This window comes from Callithrix jacchus, chromosome 12 (genome assembly GCF_049354715.1).
Source record: "Callithrix jacchus isolate 240 chromosome 12, calJac240_pri, whole genome shotgun sequence".
NCBI classification, from domain to species: domain Eukaryota; kingdom Metazoa; phylum Chordata; class Mammalia; order Primates; family Cebidae; genus Callithrix; species Callithrix jacchus.
The window spans coordinates 126,924,059-126,942,718 of NC_133513.1; the positions used below are offsets into that span (position 1 = coordinate 126,924,059).

Here is an 18,660-nt window from a genome sequence, read left to right on the forward strand (position 1 = left end):
CCAGTCTCCAACCTCAGAAGCAGGTGATAAGATAGAACCGGGAACCAGTAACATAGAAAACAAATGTATTAAAAAAAAATCTTTAATGGCCAAAGTGAGTTATTTCACACAAAAACATACATACGTTTGATAAACTCCTATCAAGGCTGATCAAGAAGAAAAACATATAATTCATATGTGAAATAAACCAAGGAGCATGATGACAAATTCTCAGGCATCAAAATGCAATGAGGGTACTGTGAATACATTCAATCCAATAAACTAAACAATTTAAAAGAAATGGGCAAAGTCCTAACACAAACATGACTTAGCAAACTGAGAGAAGAAGAATGAGAAAGTCTCAGCAGTCTAGTATCGTTAACTAGCAGAAATGTTATTAAGATACAAAAAAAAGGTAAAAGTTTCTTCATAAATTCCAAATGATTTCATCAGTGATTTTTTTAATACTTAGGAAGTAATATCACAATCTGACAACTTTTTCCAGGAAACTGAGAAAAAGGAAACATTTTAAACTGTTTTTCTGAATCTAGCAATAGCTTGAGACCAAAAGCTGACATTAACATAGCAGGAGAGAAAAATTACAGAGAGTCTCCTTCCTGAACACAGATCCCACCATCACCGAGAAATGCCTGCAGACAGTATGGATAATATTTGAAAAGGACAGGGTCCAATAAAACAATCCTCTACTTCACAAAATTCATGGCAAAAATAACAGAAATGCTTTCATAATCTTGATAGTTTTAAAAACAGGATTTGATAAAATTCATTTCCCATTTGTTGATTTAAAAAACCATCAGTGGCTGGGCATGGTGGCTCACATATGTAATCCTACCACCTTAAGAGGCTGAGATGGGTGGATCACCTGAGGTCAGGAGTTCGAGACCAGCCAACCAATGGCCAACATGGTGAAACCCCATCTACTAAAATACAAAATTAGCCAGGTGTGGTGGTGCAAGCCTGTAATCCCAGCTACTTGGGAGGCTGAGGCATGAGACTCACTTAACGCCAGGAAGTGGAGGTTGCAGTGGCTGAGATCGTGCCACTGCACTCCAGCCTGGGGGACAGTGAGACTCCATCTCAAAGAAAAACAACAAGGTGGAATAACTTGTGTTTTAGGTGTCACAAAATCCAGGCCAGACAAATCTAAACTTTAATGTCACACACAGTTCCTAGGTTAGTCCCTTCTCCAGCTGGAGTTCAGCCTAAGCCTCAGAGGTCCTTAGTTGGGGGGGCACCACCTGCTCCCTTCCCCACCTTTGTCCCTGTTTTATCCCTGCTGGCTCCTTCGGGGTTGGGTGTGTTCAGAGGCAGAGACAGGCTAAAGGTCTTTGGCTTTTAGGTTCTGTTCATGGGTAAGTTCCAAATACTGCCTTTCTTTTGTAGCGTATTTCATTTATTTATGTATTAAGAATATTTATTTAGAACATACCATTCACATGCCAGACACTGTTCCAGGCAGTGGGGGTAGGGTGATAAACGAGATCAACAAAAATGCCTGCCCACCTTAAGTTCCTACTCTAGGGAAGACAAAAAGGAAAGAAAATACACGTGTACTTAGTACATTGCAAGGTTCCGGCTGGGTGTGGTGGCTCACGCCTGTAATCCCAGCACTTTGGGAGGCCAAGGCAGGTGGATCACGAGGCCAGGAGTTCAAGACCAGCCTGGCCTATATGGTGAAACCCCGTGTCTATTAAAATATATGTATATATGTAATATACATACATAGATGTTTATATATAATAATACACTGGGTATGGTGACGTATGCCTGTAATCACAGCTACTCAGGAGGCTGAGGCAGGAGAATCGCTTAAGCCCAGGAGTTAGAGGTTGCAGTGAGCCGAGATCCCCCCACTGTGCTCCAGCTGGGGCAATAGAGTGAGACTACTGTATAGAAGAATAAAGCAGGCTGGACTTGGTGCCTCATGCCTATAATCCCAGCACTTTGGGAGGCTGAGCTGGGAGGATTATCTGAGCTCAGGAGTTCGACACCAGTCTGGGCAACATGGCAAAATCCTGTCTCTATAAGAAAAAAAAAAATTAGCTGGGTGTAGTGGTGTGTGCCTCTGGTCCCAGATACTGGGGAGGCTGAGGAGGGAGGATTGCTTGAGTCTGGGAGGTGAAGGTTGCAGTAAGCCAAGATTGTGCCGTTGGACTCCAGCCAGGGTGACAGAACCAGACACTGTCTCAAAAGGAAAGAAAGAAAAGAAAGAAAGAAAGAAGAGATGGGAGGGAGTGGGAACCCAAGTTAAATGAAATTTCTAATGGGACCAGAAGATCCATTGCTGATTCACATAACAGTGATTATTTAGAACTCTCTTCCTTTCTTGCAGGCTCTCTTAATCTCTGTCAGCCATTCACCTTTATGACCTTGCCTTATCTACCAGAACATAGATCCCTATGACTAAAAGTAGCATTGTGTTACAGGCCCCAGCAGGGAATGTTTTCAGTTCTTCTGAGACCCCTCTAATCAAAACTGTCACAAGGATGTCATTGGCACAAACGCTTTCTAAGCAGTCCTGGAATTAGACTCTGGCCACAGAGATCCCTTAGGAGACATGAGTCCTTCCATTGCCAATTGCCTGTTCTGTGGGGGATCCTAATTGTTCAATGCTGATCAACTTACTTATGACATATAATTGGATAGATAGTAAATATCCAAACTTAGGAGGTTATATGAGGTTTGTAAAAGAGGTGGATTCTAATTAAGTAAAAAGTTGTATAATGTTAGAAGTTTGAATGTATTTGGTAATAGTCTGTGCAAAGTAAAAGAGCTATCTTAAATTTTCAATCTGATAAAATGAACGCTTGCCTGCTAGGGATAATTTCATAAGGACAAAATTAGTCAAACGCTTGTTTTATTGCTTAGCAGGATCTGATCTGCAAAATGTTTTTTAAACAATTTTATCTTTAGTGTTTCTGACACAAGGGCTGCACAGGAAGCATATGATAACAGTTACTTAAGATTATATATATGAAGTAAAAACACATAGCTAGAACCTGTCCTCGTCTGAATATAATTGCTCGGTTAATTTTTTCTCTTGCGTAAGAAATCACCTTGAATGTTCTCATGTAATATGTAAAGTGGGGAAGGTGGTAGATAAACATAACCCATTGGATTCTCTTTTCCAATACCTTGATTAGATCCTGCGCTGAAAGAGACACCAAGAAAAAAGATGGCATTCCAGAAGAAGAAAAAGGAAATGTAAAACAGTGTGAAATCAATTATGTGTATGTCTTCTTTTTCTTTTAGACCCACAGATTTGACAGTGAACTGCTTTTCAACGTGCTTTCAAAATAAATAACCGAATTAGGTGGGGATGGTGGTGCATGCCTGTAGGCCCAGCTACTCGGGAGGCTGAGCCAGGAGGATTGTTTAAGCCCGGGAGTTCAAAGCTGAAGTGAGCTCTGATCACCACTGCATTCCAGCCTGGGTGACAAAGCAAGACCTATCTGAAAAAATTAAAACTGTGGGACAAGAAGAGGCAGCACAGTGTAGCCTCTAGGACAGAGCACTGAGCTAAATGTTTTTCTCAAGACTTCAGTTTTCCTCATCATCCTACCAGCTCTCAAAGCTAAAGTCATTTGGGTTAGTCAATCACAGAATGGCTGTGATGCCAGTCAAAGACTGTGCTATGGCCAGGACACGGGACTCCAGCCAGCACGCCCTGACAGCAGTGGGGCCTTGTGGTGCTACCCAGTCAATGAGTGGTTCTCCTCTTGAAGGGTTATGAAGGTCATCCTTGTCGTTGAAAAGCTACAGCTTATTAAAAACCTACAATTAGACATTTTTAATAAGTGAAAAAGAAATTGACAGTGTTTATAAATTTAATAGAAATATGTATAATCAGAGTTTGAAGTATTTTCCAATGAAGACATCTTCTTTACAGAAAGAAATTTCAGAGCTTCCAAGACCACAAACTTAAAATAAGTAAAGGAGACAGTAAAATTCTTAAAAAAAGGCTCAGAAAGGTGGATTTTTGCATGAGACGTTTCCAGACAGGTAGATCTTTATTTACTTATTTCCAACTATTTTCAGTAGCCAATAGGAGTGGCATGTAAAAAACCTGTGTTCTCTTAAATTACTGTAGTTTTCATATTTTGTCTTTATTTCTAATTTATGAATGTGGCAATATTACCTAGAGAGGACATCATAAGTCTGGGGAAGGACTGTCAAAAAAGAACGAGTGAAAATTATAACCTATTCTAAGTATATATGTTAAGAAATTCAGGTTTGATTGTATCTGCTTCATAAATTTATTGTCTTTTTATAACTATTAGAACCAGAGTTAGAAAGAAACATTTTGACTGATATAAAAATGCTGTAGATTCTGTTAGAGTAACTCAGTTTCCTTAAAGTCAGAATAGATCAGCTGAGAAACTAGGTTAGAAAAGCTAAACAAGTGGGATTGAAGCAGTTTCATTGTAAGATTTGGAAGTGTGCAGGATGTTCATCCCAGCACGTTATTAATACTTATTGCCCTGGAAGTGTGTACGATGTTCATCCCAGCATGTTATTAATACTTATTACCCTGGTAGCGTGCAGGATGTTCATCCCAGCGCGTTATTAATACTTATTACCCTGGAAGTGTGCAGGATGTTCATCCCAGCGCGTTATTAATACTTATTACCCTGGAAGCGTGCAGGATGTTCATCCCAGCACGTTATTAATACTTATTACCCTGGAAGCGTGCAGGATGTTCATCCCAGCGCGTTACTAATACTTATTACCCTGGAAGCGTGCAGGATGTTCATCCCAGCGCGTTACTAATACTTATTACCCTGGAAGTGGGCGGGATGTTCATCCCAGCGCGTTACTAATACTTATTGCCCTGGAAGCGTGCAGGATGTTCATCCCAGCGCGTTACTAATACTTATTACCCTGGAAGTGTGCAGGATGTTCATCCCAGCGCGTTACTAATACTTATTACCCTGGAAGTGGGCGGGATGTTCATCCCAGCGCGTTACTAATACTTATTACCCTGGAAGTGTGCAGGATGTTCATCCCAGCACGTTATTAATACTTATTGCCCTGGGAGTGTGCAGGATGTTTATCCCAGCACGTTATTAATACTTATTGCCCTGGAAGTGTGCAGGATGTTTATCCCAGCGCGTTATTAATACTTATTACCCTGGAAGTGTGCAGGATGTTCATCCCAGCACGTTATTAATACTTATTACCCTGGAAGTGTGCGGGATGTTTATCCCAGCACGTTACTAATACTTATTACCCTTCCTGTGTAGGTAAGTGATGTCCTAGGTTTACAACACAGTGGTAGAAATGATTAGCTGTGAGTGTACGAGTATAAGTCAGTTAAGTGCCAGATTTTGATAATCACCAGCCACTCATTCAGGTCCTGTGTTGCAAAGTTACCTTCACCCTTTTTTACATTATTTGATAAAGGGAATGTTTAATTATATATTTCCTATTAACTAGTTGGTAGAGTGCATACCTAAAGTCAGTAAATAATGTTAAGAATTTTTTCTAGCTGAGAAAATGAATATGTATCTAGTTCTAAGAAATCAAGAAGTTATGAAATATAATCAGGAAGTAGACTCTAAAACAGAATAAGCTCTATGTCCTTATAACTTTTATCACTTGCAATAATACAATATTGTCACCCTGTTAAATGGAAATTTAGAGGACACTTAAATTCAGAAATAATTAAAATTGCTATTCTGGATTGAAAAAGCCCTTAGGCAACATTTATTGAATATTAGGAAATACCTTTTATAAATTTAGAATCAATTTTTTATAGAAATTAAAGTTAAAAGTATGCATATTTTAATGTGTTGTGGTAATAAACCGAAATTGAGCAGTTTTAAAAGCTTTTTACATTTAGTAGCAGTTGAATATATATGCCATGTTTTACATAGATTAATTTTATTATTTTTCTTTGTTTAAATAGGAGAGCCAAATTGAAAGCTGACAGATACTGCAAATGACTTGAGATTTTTGTTTCTGCCTTATCTTTTGTGTTTTTTTTTCCTAAATAAAATATTCAGAGGAAATGCTTTTACAGAGTTCTTGAGTTGTTGTGAAATTATTGTTTAACTAGTAGCTAGTTGAACCAGGATTCAACAAGTTTAACCAAGATTCTTTGTGGATGAACTTTTTAGCTGACTACAGGTTTTCACATGGAAATGAAATTTACAGTACACACTTAACGTACCACAGAATTTTTTTCTGGATTTCCTGTCCTGAAACATGAAGTGTATTAGTCTAAGAAATCAGTTCTTCCTGTGCTCCTTGTGGAACCTGTCGTATTTCATCGTGATCTTACTTCACTTGATACAAACAATAGATGCTTCATCAGCGCCTTTAAGGAAGTTAGAGCCATCCTGGTCAACATGGTGAAACCCCGTCTCTACTAAAAATACAAAAACTTAGCTGGGCATGGTGGCGCGTGCCTGTAATGCCAGCTACTCAGGAGGCTGAGGTAGGAGAAATGGCTGAACCCAGGAGGCGGAGGTTGTGGTGAGCGGAGATCGCGCCATTGCGCTCCAGCCTGGGTAACAAGAGCGAAACTCCGTCTCAAAAAAAAAAAAAAAAAAAAAAAAGAAATTCCCAATCCCATCAACAAGGCCTTGATTCCACCTCCTAAGGGCTACCCAGATCACAGACAATCCAGGCAAATATCAGAACTAGGGGGCTGGGCAGAGAGAACAAATCATCTGTTAGGGAGTGGGACGGAAAGTGGAAACATTACAGAAGAGCAAACAGGCTCAAAACAGTGGGGAGAGCGTAGTACTGGGGAGACTCCCTAATGAGGACAGGTCTGCTGCAGATCCTGGATATGTGTGTGTGATGTTTCTGTCCTCACTAGTGGGCTGGAATGGAGGCTGATGAAGTTCAGACACTAAGTATTGCTCAGAACTGCTTTGTTGAAGCCTGTTTGTGAGTATCCTAAACACAGTATTCCGGTGGGATCTGATCCCAATGAGTGGTCCAAACCCAGGTTGGGTATCAAGTGCCACGGGAAGTTCTACGTCAGGACTGAGGTTGTTTCAGGCATCTGGATGTTGTCAAAAGTCCACACTGTGACCTGGCCTAATTGGAAAGACCCTATCTAGTTCTACCCTTTAAATTCCATTTGTCCCCAAATCTAGAGTTACATGGCATCTGTACAAGCTCGGTGGCTGAGCCACGGGATCAGCCCTCTGAAGGAGCTTTTGTTGTAGGTCTAGCTCCAACTCCAGTTCCAATAGCTGGACATTCTTTCATCTGCGTTCTGATCCTTGGATTGGGAACAAGGTTACTGATCTGATCCCACAAAGCCGTGGTTCTGGTTCCCAGCTGGTTACTATTTTGCCTCCCAGGGGACATTTTTGGTCCTTCCAGGTGGTCAGGCGGTCCCCCATCCAAGCCTGAGCAAGGCCTGACGCTGCTTAGCTTCCCAGCCGAGGAGCCCTCAGGCTGCGATGGCGTTCAGAGACTTCAGAGACAGACCCCTCAGGGAGGTCCTGGGCCATGGCAGGGTCTCAGGCAGGGAAAAGGCCTGGTCAGAGAGTTGGGGGTGGTTGGAAAGCCTTACAATCGGGGGAAATTGGGAGGGAGCAATAAGCCAAAAGCCTTCAGCCTGCTGTACCCCCAGTCAGTCCCACATCCAATCTCCAGCCAGGTGTGACCCTGCTCTGCTCCCGGGCTGGAACACCCTCAGGTTGCTATGACACCCAGGGTCTACAGGGACAAATTTTTACCAGGAGGTTCTAGGCTGCAATGGGCTTGCAGGCTGATGGAAAACAGGGGGCCAGAGTCAGGGAGCAGTTGGGAAGCGTTGCAAGAAGCAAAGAAAAGTGAAAAGGCAGCGGGAAGTTAAAAGCCTCCAGTCCCCAGTTTCTCTAGGCAGCCCCCATCCAAGCCCCAGCCAGGCTTGACCCTTCTTAGCTTCCATGCTTTGGCCCCGACAGGGTGCTATAATGCCTGAGGGCTGCTGGGCAGATCCCCAAAAGAATGTGTGGGGCTTCCATGGGGGCACAGGCAGGCGGAAAAAAGTAGGGGGAGGCAGTGAGTCAGGGGCGGTTGGGACAAGTAGGGAAAACCAGAAGGGGAAAGTCAAAAGCCTCCAGCCCTTGCTGTCCCCAGGTTGTCCCCCATCCAAGCTCCAAGGTCAAACAAGTCTGACCCTGCTGAGCTTCTGGGCTGGGGTGCCCTCAAACTGCTATGGTGCCAGAGTGTTGATATTTACTTGGGGTGGCTGAGAAAATATTAAATATTAGGGAAAATTATAGATTATAATCTCAAACCTTTTGGAAGGCCAAAAGGTTTTATTGAGGCAAGCTGAATGCAGCCTGCCCCCCCACCCCGCCAAGGACAAGTACCTTTCCATGCGTGTCTGTCTCAAGAGTCCCCTTGTGAGATGTCAACCACCACTGGTGGAAGTCTGGCCTGCGGACCCTGACTTAACGACGATGAATGATGCACTCTCACACCATTACAGTGATTTAAGTGGGCATGGGATGGCCGTTGGCTGCTTTCAGAGGGCAAAACGCAACCAATCGACCAAGACCCCCTGTTCTTCCACACTTTGATTCCCCTAGATTTTACAACAGAGGCTCTAAGTTAACACACTTGTAGATAATTAACATGGTTAAGAGAATGGTTTTACTACTGACGAAATCTTTAGGTTCTGGGGCTCAGAGTAAACACTATTAACAGTAATTTGCCTTCAATCTTCCCCTGAGGGGCCACCCAGCACAAAGTTTACATGAGTAAACAGTGGAGACAAAGGGATGTGGGGTAAACAGACATAAACTGGGGAGGCCTTTGATGGTCTTTCTCTCTTTGCTATGCTGATGTTGACAGGGTGGCTGCCTTCAGCAAGCCTCAATAAAATTTTTGGCCTTCCAAAAGTTTTGAGATTACAATCTATAACTTTTCCTAATGTTTAATGTTTTGCCAGCCACCCCAAGTGAATATCATTATCTCCCCATTTTTCTTTTCAACAGTATCAGGTTTTGCTGTCTTCCAGCCACTGATTCCTTCAGCCGTGGGTCAGTCAGGTGAGGGGGTTCTTGCTTTTATTCCTGCTTTGCCTTTTAGGATTAACAAACAGCACAAGACAATTATGAGTATAATTAGCAACAGTCTTTTCCAATCAAAGACTGACTCCCAAAGCTTGTCCCTTGTGCCAATGCTTCCCAACCAATCTGAGACTCACTGGATGTTACTTTTCCACCCGAAGGCGCCACCACAGCAGCAGGGGACATGCTTGTGGAGGTCTGCGTGACACCCTGAGAGGGCCCCACATGGATGCTAAGTAGGATTGAGCCTGGTGGGGGCTTGGATGGGGAGGTTGCCTTGAAAGACAGGGGACTGCAGTATTCCCCCCATTTTCACTTTCCCCTGGTTGTTGCAACACTTCTCAGTGAACCCCAACTCTCTGGCCAGCTATTTTCCACCTGCATGGGCCCCTACCTTGGCCAGGGACCTCCCTGAAGGGGTCTGTCTCTGAAGTCATGGAACTCATTCACAGCCTGAATGCACCTCAGCCGGGAAGGTAAGCAGGGTGGGGTCTGGCTTTGGCTTGAATGGGGGCCAGCCTGGAAACATGGGGGCTGGAGGATTTTGGCATCTGGTTACCTTTTCGATTTCTCCTGCTTCTGGCAAAGCTTCTCAACCACCCCCTGACATTCTGGCTATCTCTTTCCCACCTGTGCGTGCCTGCAGCCCTGCTGTGTTTTGAGTCTTCCCCGAGGGTTCTGTCTCAGCAGCCCTTGAGTGCCACAGCAGCCTGAAGGCGCCCCAACCGAGATGTAAAGCAGGGTAGGACCTCAGTGGGGTTTGAATGGTGGGCTGCTTGGGGAAACTAGGGGCTAGAGGCTTTCGGCTTCTCTCTCCCTCCTGGATTTTTTTGCTTGTCAAAACGCTTCCAAAACACTGGCTAACTCTCGGACCTTTCCTTTTCAGCCCGCCTACTCCCTCAGTGGCCAAGGACCTCCCAGTGGGGATTCATCATGGAATCTCCCAGGCACAATAGCAGCTAGAAGTCACCCGGAACAGAGCTCAGCAGGGTGGGACTCGCTGGGGCCCTCCCGCTCCCTTCCCACATTCTTCTGCTTGTCACAGTGCTTCCCAAATGATCCCTGACTCTCTGGCCCCTTCTTTTTCCTCCACGTGCAGCCCCCACTGCAGCCCAGATCTCCACATGAGGTTCATTTCAGCAGCTACCGCATGCCATAGCAGCTCGAGGGCTCCCCAGCCCAGAACTGAGCAGGGTCAGGCCTTGCTGCTACTTGTATGAAGAACCGTCTGGGGAGACTGAGGGCTGGAGGCTTTTGGCTTTTAGCTCCCTTTCCACTTTCCCCACTTGTCACAATGCTTCCCAAATGCACTTGTATTTCCTACCCCCGCAGCAATTCTGGACCTCCTCGTGGGGCTCTGTCTAGGCAGCCCCAACACCATAACTGTCTGAGAGGGGGCAGTTGTGAACCGTTGTGACAAGGCGGGAAAGCGGGTAAAGAGCAGAAAGCCGAAATCCTCCAGGCCCGGTCTTTCCACCCAGTCCCCCATCCAAGCACCAACCAGGCTCAATCCTGCTTAGCTTCCCGGCTGGGGCACCCTCAGGCTGCTATGGCGACTGGGGGCTGCCAAAATGAACCCCCCAGGAAGTCCCAGCTTGAGGTGGGTGTGCAGGTGGGCAGGAAACAAGAGGTCAGAGAGTCAGAGGGCGGTTGGGAAGAGTTGCCAGAGGGGGAAAGCGGGAAGTGAGCGGGAGGCCAAATGCCTCTGGCTTCCCCAGACGGTCCCTTATCTCAGCCCCAGCCATGTCCTACCCTGCTCGGCTTCCAGGCCCCTATGCCAACCTGGGTCAGCTGGCACGGACCCCCACAGGAAGGCCCCAGTCTGTGCTGGGGGCGCAAGTGGGCGGGAAACTGTGTCCAGAGAGTCCAGGGGCGGTTGAGGAGTGTTGCGAGAAGTGAGGGAAAGAGGGAAAAGAACGGGGAGCCAAAAGTCTGCAGTCCCGGTCTCCCCAGGGGGTTCCCCATGCAAGCCTCGGCCAGGCCCGACCCTGCTTAGCTTCCAGACCCAGGCGCCCTCAGGTGCTGTGGCCCACAGGGGCTGCCAGGACAAACCCCTGCAAAGAGGTCCCGGGCTGTGCGGATGCCTGTGGGCAGGAGCTCGGTGCTCACCCGGGTGGGGCCTGGCAGGGTCTTGAGTGGGGGCCGCCTCCAAAGCCCAGGGGCTGGAGGCTTTCGCCTTTTCACCTTCTTCCCAACACTTCCCAGCCGTTCTCTGGCTCTCTGTCCTCTCTGTCTCACTTGCCTGCGCCCCTGCCAGGGCCGGAGACTATTCCATGTGTGTTTCTCTCAGCAGCGTGCAGGCGCCTTAGCAGCCTACGGACAACCTAGCCCAGAAGCTAAGCAGGGTCTGGCCTGGCTGGGGCTTGGATGCTGGAGGTTTTTGGCTTCCTTTCCCTTCCCAATTTCTTCTGCTTGTTGCAAAGCTTTCTAACTGCCCCCTGACACTCTGGCTTTCCCTTTCCCTCTTCCGCACACCTGCGCCCTCCTCAGTGATCTGGGAAGTCCCCAAAGGGGTCCGTCTTAGCAGCCCTTGGGAGCCATAGCAGACTGAAGGGGCCCCTGTGTAGAAGCTAAGCAGGGTCATGCTTTGGGGGGATTGTATGACGGACTGCCTGGGGAGACTGGGGGCTGAGGCTTTTGGCGCTCTGCTCCCTCCCGCCTCATGATCCACCTGCCTTGGCTTCCCAAAGTGCTGGGATTACAGGCATGAGCCACCTCACCTGGCTGGAACACCAGACTTTTATAAATTTCATAAAATCTTCAGAATGCATTAATAACATTTTTTTTTTTTTGAGGAGTCTCACTCTGTCACCCAGTCTGGAGTGCAGAGGTGCCATCTCTGCTCACTGCAACCTCTGCCTCCTTGATTCAAGCAATTATCCTGCCTCAGCCTTCTAAGTAGCTGGGACCACAGGCATGTGTCAGCATGGCTGGCTAATTTTTGTATTTTTAGTAGAGAAGTGGTTTCATCATATTGGTCAAGTGGGTCTTGAACTCCTTGACCTCAGTTAATCCACCTGCCTCAGTCTCCTGAAGTGCTGGGATTATAGAGCAGGAGCAACCATGCCCAGCCATTAATAACATGTGTATACACATATGGCTTTAGCAAATACTTAGCATAACAATCAGAATTACAAATCATAACATAATAAAATTGTATAACTGTCTGGGGATCGCTCCTGCGTAGGGCCCTTGACAGGACCCTCGCCATCTTGAGCTTGAGCCCATACACGTTTCTCCTCTCCTGGAGGCTGTTGAGCTAAGGGAAAGGAGGAAGTCTGGTTGCACTGATTTTATAAACATCAATCTTTGCCTCTGACATTTGCAACAGAATGGCTGAGCTCAGGCCTTGTGGTCTAATGAGACATTGTGTGGTTAGACATTGTGTGCCTCCTAGTTCCTTCTCTGCACAATAACTGTATGACTTCATTTACCTCTGCTAACTCAATCATATCGTTTGCATATGATCCTATATGAATAGGCAAGGTTAGAATGACATTTGGAAAGGTCCAGCTGTACCTTGTTAACAATCTTACTTGCTTGCTTAACTGATTTTAGAAAAACACATGTTTAGATTTATGACCCCCTTTTTGTAAACTTTATTGTCCCTTTGCTGTACACCCTTTGATTAAGAGTCATACTTTCTGTACCCCTTTTCTTGTGATTTATATTCTTGACTTTATTTCAAGATACAATGGAATGTACATTACTCCTCAAACACTGAAAGGTTTATAACCTGTAGTTTGCACAAATAAACTTGCTGTCTTGGCACTTCTTGCTCTGGCATTGCCTGGCAGTCCTCCAGACCCCGCTCTCTATCTATCTTTTCTTCCTCGCACTCCCTCTTCCAGGTTAAGAACACTTAAGTGGGGCTGAGGCTCTCCGCTGGTCGGAAGCCCCGTGGCAGACGTGCTGGACCCCCACATAAATGTATATAATTTTTGGAACATGTATATCAACAATATACCCGTAAATATAACTGAGATGAGATCTACCATCACCTCGTCTGACAATGCCCTCCCATGCAGTATCACCACATTTGACAATGCCCGCCCATACAACCTGCCAAATAAATCTAGTCTTTTAATATCTCTACAAGATCAGAGATACATTCTTTAGACTTCCCAAGGGACCCAGCTGAAAAATCTCAAAGTTAATTTTAAACCAAAAATACTTGATTTAGGATTTTGATGCTGGAGAAACCCATCAAAGATATCAAGTTTGAAAACACTTGATCAGAAGGGAATCACAGGTCACTTTAAAAAGAATATTCAGACCTGGCGTGGTGGCTGACACCTGTAATCCCAGCACTTTAGGAGAACATGTTAGGCAGATCACGAGGTCAGGAGATTGAGACCATTTTGGCTAACATGGTGAAACCCAGTTTATACAATTTATTGTAAAAATACAAAAAATTAGCCGGGCATGGTGACACGTGCCTGTAGTCCCAGCTACTCAGGAGGCTGAGACAGGAGAATCGCTTGAAACCAGAAGGTGGAGGTTTAAGTGAGCCAAGATTGTGCCACTGCTCTCCAGCCTGAGCAAGAAAGCAAGACTCAGTCTCAAAAATAGATAAATATAAAGAATATTCATTTAACCATAGACTTCAAAAGCACATAAAGTTACATGGATATAAAAACCTTAACCCTTTAGGCCAGGTGCAGTGGCTCACACCTGTAGCCCAAGCACTTTGGGAGGCCGAGGCAGATGGATCACCTGAAGTCAGGAGTTTGAGACCAGCCTGGCCAATGCGGCAAAACCCAATCTCTACTAGAGATACAAAAATTACCTGGGCATGGTGGCGCAGGCCTGTAATCCCAGCTACTAGGAAGGCCGAGGCACGAGGATCGCTTGAATATGGGAGGGGGAGGTTGCAGTGATTTTACGAGAGAGAGAATATTGAGATGGTGTATATACTTTAAAACAGAGTAGAAAATGGCGTTGTATATTTTTTCTAAGAGAGTATCTTCAGAGTAATTTTGTTTTAAACATTTGTGTTAGAGTATTTATATTTTCTCTAACTGCGTAAAAATAGAATTTTGGTATTTTCCAAGAAAGAGAATATTGAGACATGTATATACTTTAAAACAGAGTACAAAATACAATTGTATATTTTTTCTAACAGAGTACATTAAGAGTAATTTTGTTTTAAAAATTTGAGTTAGAATAGAGTTTCTATATTTTCGCTAACCGTGTAAAAAAGAATTTCGGTATTTTACAAGAGAGAGAATATTGAGACGGTGTATATACTTTTAAACAGAGTAGAAAATGGCATTGTATATTTCTTCTAACAGTGTATCTTCAGAGTAATTTTGTTTTTAACATTAGGGTACAAAGAGAATGTTTATATTTTCTCTAACCTTGTAAAAATAGAATTTCGCTATTTTACAAGACAGAGAATATTGAAAAGGTGTATGTACTTTTAAACAAAGTAGAAAAGGGCATTGTATATTTTTTCTAACACAGTACCTGCAGAGAAATTTTGTTTTAAATATTTGCATTAGGAAATTTATTTTCTCTAACCGCGTAAAAATAGAATTTTGATATTATACAAGAGAGAGAATATTCAGACGGTTTATATACTTTAATACAGAGTAGGAAAGGGCATTGTATTTTTTTTCTCTCAGAGTATCTTCAAAGTAATTTTGTGTTTAACATTTGGGTTAAAATAAAGTATGTATATATTCTGTAACTGCATAAAAATAGAATTTTTGTATTTTACAAGATAGAGAATATTGAGACAGTGTATATCCTTTAAAACGTAGTAGAAAATTTCGTTGTATATTTTTTCTATCAGAGTATCGTCAGAGTAATTTTTTTTAACATTTGGGTTAAATTAGAGTATTTGTATTTTCTGTAACAGCGTAAAACAAGAATTTTGGTATTTTACAAGAGAGCGACTATTGAGACGATGTATATACTTTAAAATAGAGTAGAAAAGAGCATTGTATATGTTTTCTAACAGAGTATCTTCAGAGTAATTTTCATTGTGTGTGAGGAGCAAATTTCTCAAATCCCTTTGAACATATTCTCCCTTTCCCTTGTTCTACTTTTTTCTCACTACTGAATCATTTTCAGGTTTCTTGATTTCTTATCTTTTCCCGATGAGCATTTTAGCTTCTGTCCACTTCTACTTTCAGAATTCTTCAGCTACCAAGACCCACCTCCTCAGAGAGTTGCTGGATATTTTAGTAACAAAAATTTTCTCTGTCACATTTAGGAGACGTGCTTCCTTATCTTTATTCTATCAAGCTGGGTGAATTTACACAAAACACTTTATATCTTAGAACCAGTTTCCTCTCTGTAGAATGTAGCTAACCTCTATTCCGTGGTCACAAGGATCCTCACAATAAAAAATAATCATAGTTAATATGTGTGGCTTACTAACCATGTTCTAGAAACCATGTCAAGTGCTTTCTGCAGATGGTTCCCCTTTTATTTTACTATTGGAACTATCGTCAACCCCACTTCACAGACTACTAAATTGAGTGTCTGAGCTGCTAAGCCACTTGTCCAACGATATACGGCCAGTAAGTAACAGAATGAGGATCAGCATTTGAGATAGAAATATTCTACACAAAATGTACTGTTACAGTGAAACTAGAGTGGTATCATCCCAGATAAGCGTTCATGCCTGTTTGCTTATCGAATGGGCAGAATACATTAAATGCTTTCAGGAGAATGGGAGACATTGTTTAACTTTTCCCCAAAACCCAGAAGAACTCAAAAGTACTCATTGTCTTGGCCTTATTGGTATTTGACTATGAATACAATAGATCCCACAGAAGCAAGTCTAGTCGAGTGGCCTTGGAAAAAGGTTAGGATTTAGGAGCAGGTTTAGGCAACTCAAGCCTTCTCGGCTTCCATTTTCTCATCTGTACTTTCATAATTCTGATTTTTAAAACCACCTTTGTTGAAAGTAAAGGTTCAGTGAAACAGCACAGATGAAGGGCTTCATATTTGGTCTGGCAGGTAGTAGTTGCTCAACACGTCTATTAATGACGAACACAATGATAATAGTGGACTAATAATGAATTGATAAAATATGATTATGTAAGTTCAAATGAGTTTTGATCTCGCCCCTCTCCTCTGTTTCAGAGGCTGTATGGTTTTTATGTTCTACATTGTATGGCTTAACGTTGGCAGGTGGGGGATTTTGATAGACACATGATAAAATCAGAAGCCCCAAGACTTGTATTTTCATCACAGAAATGTATTACTTCCTTGAGTTGTGACCTGGAGAAAGTTACTTTGTCTAAGTTAACCTTACTTGTACAAATAATCATAAATATACCTGCCCTTTCTCGTCATCTCAGCCTCTCCACAGTCAGTGTGAGGTACCATTGGTATAGTGTATATGAAGGGGTTTGCAAGCTCTGGAGTGCTGTATGTATGCTATTTTGCCTCTTCAATTCTGAGTGGTGTTTTCCCATTCTCCTAAAATGACCCAACACTACGCTCTTGGTAAAATAAATGCATTTGTGCATGAACATTTGGCAAATAATAAGAGCTGCATTTGCAAGATTTTTTCCCTTGAACAGCCAAGTGAGCCACTATGAGCTGCACTGTAGCAGTGACATTTACAATAATTTGTTCAGAAGAGCAATTGCCAACTTGCCTATTTGACTAGTATGGAGTACTATACGTTGTTTAGGGTGATGAGATCAGTAAACCAGCAATTTGGTAGAGCCATCAGAGAAGAGGATGAAAAGAAATGAATATCTGAGATCCTGAGTTTCCAATCAGATCAAGAAAAAGAAGCCTATAAGAATAGGTCCCATTTATTTGGGGGAGAAACATACACCACTTTGTATGAAGGCTTCATTTTCTAGGAATATTTTCTAATGCTTTCAAAAACATTGTGATATATGTAGGACTATTCCCATTTTACAGATGAGAAAACTGAGGCTATGAGGTTTAAGTCACTAGTCTGCTCCTTCTTCCATTCTGGTTTTTAGAAAATGGTGCCACCACCTATCCAGTCACACAAGCCAAAGTCCTATGAGTGAGCTCTGGTTTATCCCTTTCTCTCTCACTTCTCATATCCAACTTACCATTCAGGCCTGCTGATTTTAGTTCTTAAATATCCCTTAGCTTCTGTTTTTTCTTTCCATTAAAATTCTCATTGCAGCCCTTCTGTGGATTACCTCCTGGTCTTCCACCTGTGTGTCTGTGTCCATGTTGTCTCCAGTCTGTCCTCCACATAAGTCAGACCATGCCCCATACCTCCCAGTCCTTCTTAGAATGAGGACAAACCTCCTCACCATGGCCACAGTCTTCTTTCCATTTCTCTGTCCTCATGGCGTGCCCCTCCTCTCTGCTCTGCACTGCAAAGACTCAGCATCTTGTACTGGCCAAGGTCCAGGTCCCCCTGCACCACATATTTGCCAGGAATGCCAGATCGTCCTTACTTTGCCCACTTACTGCCCACTCATGCTTCTGATCTCGGTCCCTCCCTAGGGGAAACCTTTCCTGACCTTTGTAACTAAAGCAAAGCCTTCTCCTGGGTGCTCTCATTGTTACAGAGACCTGCCTGCACAGCACTTGTACCAGTTAAACCTTTACATTAACTGGAGTGACAGATATGTTAGTGTCCACTGCTGCCTCGCAGGAATAAAGCCAGAAAAGGTAAGGCCCTATCTGTGTGCATTTCTACAGTCTAGTGTGCTTAGTGAGATATTGTTTAAGAAGAATGAGTTGGACATGACAGCATGGCTAGAAAGTGATGGATTGAGGATTTAAACATACTTCTTTCTGGTTCTAGAGAGTTGGCTGCTAACACTATTCACTTTGGGACAGTGTCATTTTAGGACTGATAAGGGTACTTTTTGCTAAGATCAAATATATTTTGGGTCCATCAGATGAAGTTTGATAAAAGTGGGTTATTCAGAACCCACTGATAAGCAGAGCTGCCTGACCAAGATGTTCAGATTTTGCATCAAAGAGAAAAGTAATGAAAGTGGGCTGATGGGAGGGGAAGGAGGGCTGAAAAGTGAAGCAGGAACAGCTATTTCTATAGTGCCCTTGACCCTGCCTTTCTCTGTTCTTCACTCTGGCTGAAATTGACCACCCTGAGTGCGTTCAGATAATGATAAATTATCTCTGTCACACTGTGTGTGTGTGTGTGTGTGAGTGTGTGAGTGTTTGGCTATGTACAAAAGAGGCAGCTTCTGTGAATAAATGAAGCCTTGTAATTAAGGAATTTGTTGTAAATGGCAAGATGCATTGGTGCTTGGTCCTTAGTACTCCTCGCTGAGGCCACATTTCCTTGAACTTGTATTTGCCACTGACACTACTAGCAGCAGGATGGAGGGGAGGAAGGAAGACACCAGGTGTTGCAATGCTTAGCGCCTGCTTTCAGCTTTGCTGCAAACTAAAACACTGACTGACTTTGGTTAACCCCCTAACCTCTTTGAGCCTCAGTTTTTTCATCTGAAAAAATCAATGATGGTTTGAATTTCTTCCGAATATGACATTCAGTTATCTCTCTCTCCATTGCTCCATTGTGGAAGCACGGGGAGCTATTGTTCTCCTGTCTCTGGTGGCCGTTATGACTTCTGCATTATCAAGGGGCCCTCTCTAACTTAAATAACCCCCCAAAGAAATTAAGTTTGTAATCATTTCTGTCTGGTAAGCG

At 43.5% G+C, this 18,660-nt stretch overlaps 1 long non-coding RNA gene across 1 annotated transcript; it reads left to right on the plus strand.

The window, feature by feature from the left end:
- The first annotated feature begins 3,122 nt into the window (after positions 1 to 3,122).
- LOC128929211 (uncharacterized) lies at positions 3,123 to 6,023 on the plus strand. Its single transcript, XR_008475274.2, has 3 exons — positions 3,123 to 3,230; positions 3,890 to 4,002; positions 5,909 to 6,023. It is a non-coding gene; the product is annotated as an uncharacterized LOC128929211 (long non-coding RNA).
- Positions 6,024 to 18,660: the final 12,637 nt, after the last annotated feature.